Here is a 5,933-nt window from a genome sequence, read left to right on the forward strand (position 1 = left end):
CCGGGTCAGGGCTGCCGTGATGCGGGGCGCCTTTGAAATGTCTGCCCACGTGACCGGCGACCTCGCTTTACGCCTCCATCTTGGAACCTGGCGGGAACATGCGCACAAGGAGAAAGCGAAGGTTCGGAGAGCGCGGCCGTGGGAGCATGCGCGCTTCGAAGGGCTCGGGCGTCTGAATCCTTTGCCAGGGCGAGGGAAAGTGGAAGGCGGGGAGCTGGAATTCCTATTCACTCCAGGCTATTTATTTATATAATAATATCAGGATAGTTGTGGTCTTAAGGTCGGCAAGGTGATGTCTCTGCTTTTTAAGATGCTGTCTAGGTTTGTCATCGCTTTTCTCCCAAGAAGCATCATTTAATTTCGTGACTGCTGTCACCATCTGCAGTGATCATGGAACCCATGAAAGTAAATTCTCTCACTGCCTCCATTTCTTCCCCTTCTATTTGCCAGGAGGTGATGGGACCAGTGGCCATGATCTTAGCTTTTTTGATGTTGAGCTTCAGACCATATTTTGTGCTCCATTAGCTGGTACAAATAGGAAATTGAAGCCAATAGGTGAAAATTTGCTTACCCACATATTTAAAGGCAAAGGGACCCTTGACCATTAGGTCCAGTCATGGCCACCTCTGGGGTTGCAGCGCTCATCTTGCTTTATTGGCCGAGGGAGCCGCCGTACAGCTTCCAGGTCATGTGACCAGCATGACTAAGCCGCTTCTGGCAAACGAGAGCAGTGCACGGAAACGCCGTTTATCTTCCCGCCACAGCGGTACCTATTTATCTACTTGCACTTTGACGTGCTTTCGAACTGCTAGGTTGGCAGGAGCAGGGACCGAGCAACAGGAGCTCACCCCGTCAAACCTCCGACCTTCTGATCGGCAATTCCTAGGCTCTGTGGTTTAACCCACAGCGCCACCTGCGTCCCTCACCCATACATTTAAGGAATATCAATTCCACATTTGTTCCAAATCTGTTAAATATTTAGGTATGTCAATACCAAGAGCTATAACTCAGTTAATAACATATCTATTTAGTTCATGACGTTTTTTAAATTAAAAACAACGCTCAAATAGATTCAGATATATTATGTGAAATGGCTGTCAGTGCCTCATATTTGTTCGTGATCAGTTTTTATACCAAGAACTAAATTATTGCTTCCTTCATACTTCCAAATTTGACATATTTGGCATTTGATACTAAAATGTGAGGTGTTATCTAGTCAGGAACAAGGGAAAATAACATTACACATAGTGGGTTGCCTGTATTTAAGATCTGATCCTTCTGCACAAGAAAGCCAAGGCTGCAATCCAGTACATACCAACTTGGGCGTAAGTCCCATTGACACAAGGAGACTTCTGAGTATATATGTAGGCCTTCGCATGGTAAGTTAACGATACAATGAATTTTTTTAATGATTGCTTGGGTGTCAGCTACTTATTGTATATTTTCAGCATTTGCAGAAAATAACATTGAGGTTGGAGGAAAGAAAAGCCAAAGCAGAAATCCAGCAGGTCTTCAGAACTATGGTTGTTCCAAGGACTAGAAGCAGGAAGGAAATGTGCACTATAAAGGAGGCCAAAACAGCCCCTCTTCAGCACCCCAGTCCAAAGAATTCACTCATCATTCACAGTTCTGACCTCATTCATTTGCTAAAAATATTGAACTTTGGGAGCAGCCAGGCTGACTTCAAGGAAATCATTTAGTGGGGTGCCTGCACATTTTACTTTATAAATTTCCACCTGCGCCTTTATAAATCTGTTGATACCGGGGGGGGGGGCGGAACACTACAGCTGGAGAAGCCATCTGCCATTATCTCTGCTTCCCTCCCTTGCACTTCTGTTCCTTCCTATGGAAGAGTTTTATAATCTTTTTAACCATCCGCTTCTTGCCACCCTTGGCCCATTTCCCAAGTGGAAAAGGACTACCTCTAGCAGAGCAGATGCAACTCGGGGGGAAGCTGGAAGGAGTGTGGAGGGAAACATCAGCAAAAAGTAGCATGAGCTGTCATCACAGCCTACTGATATTCTGCATGCCTGATTGAGGGGCCCAGGGCCATGGGGCTCACCAGAGGATGCTGCTGGGATGCTGGGGCTGTACAGAGGGCGCTGCATCACAGCCCAAATAACTCCATGGCAACACAGTCATGTGCCTTTGTGCCATGCAAATCTTCCCATGCAGAGTTCACCTTCATCCCATCCTTGGTCCCAGGGGCCTCTGCCCAGCTTGACATTAATGGCAGCTGCCACACCAACTTGGCTCAGGACAGCACCACATTAGCAGTGCAGCAGAACCACAATGGTGCCAAGGACAGGTGTTGAGTGGCATGCTGCAAGGCTCTGTAGAAGAGAATCTGCACTGGGTGTGCTCTTGGCCCCACGCCCAGGCTGCCTGCTGCTGCTGCCAACTCAGTGAGCACCAGCCTGGGCCAGTGTTCAACCTTCAGCATGTTGGACAGTTCCCTGCCTTGACAAGGTGCCATGGGAGCTGTCCAGCATTTGAGAGTCAAGGCTGCTCGATGCTGTTGATGTCTGTAGCGATCTTCATTCCTCCCCCCTCCCCACCAAAGCCTTTTATTCTTGCTTTACAGCCCAGACCTACTATGAGGGAAATGTGCTGGCTATTTGAGAGGATTCACTGTTCAGCTTGGCTGGCTGGCAGTGAGAAGCAGCATTCCTTACTACCCCATACCAGCCTTGCACTCAAGGTATCGCTTGTTTGCTAAGACCTGTAGGTGAAAGGCATAGGACAAGGGACTGGGCATATTGCTTCTAAAGCGGGGGGGGGGGGGCAGAAGTGTGATGGGTTGGACTCTGTACGAAGCTTTATACAGTGGTACCTTGGTTTCTGAACAGCTTGGTTCTCAAACTACTTGGAACCCAAACACTTCAAACCCAGAAATGAGTGTTCCGGTTTCCGAACTTTTTTCGGAAGCCGAACGTGCTCCGATTTGCGTGCACACTTCTGTTCTGAGCAAGCGGCTTGGCTCCAGCAATGACTGCCGCCACTTCCTTCCCTTCCCTCTGCTGGGAAGTGCCTATTTCCTCGGTATGAAGTGGAGTTGGGCGGCTCCTCGGAATGTAAGTGACTGGAGTAGGGAGACTTGGAAGTTGGCGACTCTCCCCCAGCGCGCAGAGAGAGAGTGTTTGCAGGGGAGGAGTGTGTGGTGGGGGAACTATGCTGGACAGGTTGACATTCCTGCCACCTCGCCTTCCCCCCTCCCTTCCTAAGCCCGACCCCAAGCGAGGTCCAGGTGAGGCAGTGTGGGCACCACATTCCCGAGCAGGGGCTCGGGGTGCTCACACTGCGTGCAGGCTCCAGCCCACCCGGCTCAGTGTCCAGCAGCTAGGAGCGCAGCCAGGAGCAGCCGCCACTGCCTTCTCTTCATGCTCCAGTGCTACTGCTGTGTCTGGGTGCCGCCATGCCAGGGAGGCACAGGCAGTGCCCAAAGTCATGCTGCGCAAAGTGGGGAATGTGGGCAGATGCCGGAAAACATGCAAGGGGGGAGAGAGAGAGGGCTGAGGACAACTTTTGCCTCCCTTTCCTTCCTCCCCACTTAAACTCCCCCTCCCGCATCCAGTTGGCCACCTCCTTCCCCACACGCACCCCATGCTCTCGTCCCCTCCACTTAAACTCCTCCCTCCACCTTGTCCCTCCAATGGCAATGGGTAGATCACTGCCAGTTTTATACTGGGTAGTAGATTGCAAGGTCCGTATGGTTCAAGCTATGGTTTTCCCAGTAGTGATGTATGGAAGTGAGTGCTGGACCATAAAGAAGGCTGATCGCCGAAGAATGGATGCTTTTGAATTATGGTGCTGGAGGAGACTCTTGAGAGTCCCATGGACTGCAAGAAGATCAAACCTCTCCATTCTTAAGGAAATCAGCCCTGAGTGCTCACTGGAAGGACAGGTCGTGAAGCTGAGGCTCCAAGACTTTGGCCACCTCATGAGAAGAGAAGACTCCCTGGAAAAGACCCTGATGCTGGGAAAGATGGAGGGCACAAGGAGAAGGGGATGACAGAGGACGAGATGGTTGGACAGTGTTCTCGAAGCTACCAGCATGAGTTTGACCAAAGTGCGGGAGGCAGTGGAGGACAGAAGTGCTTGGTGTGCTCTGGTCCAGGGGGTCACGAAGAGTCGGAAACGACTAAACAACAACAAAAAGTAGATTGCAGCCTGATTTATGGCTTTCATTTTATGGTCTCATTAGATAGTAAAATTCATATTAAACTGCTGTTTTAGGGGTTGTTTTTAATTGTCTGGAACGGATTAATACATTTTGCATTACTTTCCATGGGAAAGCACACCTTGGTTTTGGAACACTTTGGTTTTGGAACAGACTTCCGGAACGGATTAAGTTTGAGAACCAAGGTAGCACTGTAATTATTTAATGTCCACAAGAAGTCCTTCGGACCCATCCTGACTGCCATGGCTGCAGCTGGTGAGCAGGCTACAGCCTCTCCTGGTCCATATAAGTGGAGTAAGCCACGGAGTAAGACGTAAGTGACGGAAGAATACTACTAGCTAGTTGCTAAGAATCCTGGGGTGATTATTTGCATTCATTGCAGCGGCAGGGTGGGGGGAGCTGTTGAGGAGCAGCATCAGGAGTGGTTTGTTGATCACCTTACCCCAGAAGTATTAGTGACTGGGCAACAGTTGTTGTACATTTCTGGATCCCATTATGTATTCTTAAGGAGGAGGTGTGACATCATCATGTTCAGGGCAGTTGCAAGCAGCCCAATATTCCATTGAACAATACTTAACTATAGTCTTTATAGATTTCAGTATATGAAACAAAAATCACACAGGTCACTACTTTAAATACACAACAGTAATAAGAGTTTCTTTAAGTACATTGTCAAGAGTGCATTTTATTAGAACAAGACAAAGTAAATACAAAAGAAAACATTATGTGGCTGAGTCACACATCTGAAACTTTGATTTCTGAAATAATATGGTTTATTCCTACATCCCAATGGAAAAAGACAAAATTGCAGGGGGGCATTAGGACAGAAATGAATAGAAATCTGGATCAGTACTGCAGCAGGGCATGGTTTCGCTCTGGATCACATACACCTTCCCATGACTGCTAATCACTTAAACATCACACAATTAGTAATTTTGTGAATAACAACAGATCTGTTTCCCCCCTAAATTTGGCCCAACTGCACATTATAGGTAAGTGCATCTAACTGTAGTCTGTTAGACTTTTTTCGAAGAACCCCCCCCTTGCTTTTAGTGGAGCAATCAGCATCAAAGAGGGAAGGAAAACAGTACCCTACCCTCAAGTTTTCCTGTTTCAAATTGATTTGTGCGCCCCCTGCCCAGGTTTTGTGAATTTCAAACAAGGAAAAGCATTACATTCACCTTGGTTCTAAATCACCCCCTAGGAAAAGCTTCCTTTGAGCTTTTTAGCACATGAATGGGGGGAAAATGTTGGTCCTCAATCGTAGAAGTCATCAAATTCATCTTTTTGTGAGGAATGCAATTGAGGACGCAGTGCTTCTTCAATCTCAGAGTTACTGTCATCAGAATCACCCCAGAAGGCTGCATTAGGAAAACAAAATATAGCATATAACAAATAAAAATGGCAATATCCGGTTTTCAACAGGCAACTGTCATGACACAGAGGAATGATGAGAAGAACCACCACCTGGGGAACCCCCAAGGGAAGAAGGTGGTGGTGGGACAACGTTAAGTGGTCAGAGTGAGAAGAGTAGGAAGAGGTGGTGTTGGAAGCTGAGGAGGTAACAGGGTTTAGTGAGCTGGGAGAGTCTGTGGCAGAGAGAAGTCCAGAATCAGAGGCTGAAGCAGGAGAGTGAGATGAGGGGGGCCAAGACACAGAGATGAGTCAGACGGGTGTCTCCCCCTCCTGCTGCAACAAGCTCCCTGCTGGTCTCCCAGAACCAGGAGAAGCATGAAAAGTGGAGAGGAGAGGT

Source organism: Podarcis bocagei (assembly GCF_964188305.1).
Source record: "Podarcis bocagei genome assembly, chromosome: 8".
NCBI lineage: Eukaryota > Metazoa > Chordata > Lepidosauria > Squamata > Lacertidae > Podarcis > Podarcis bocagei.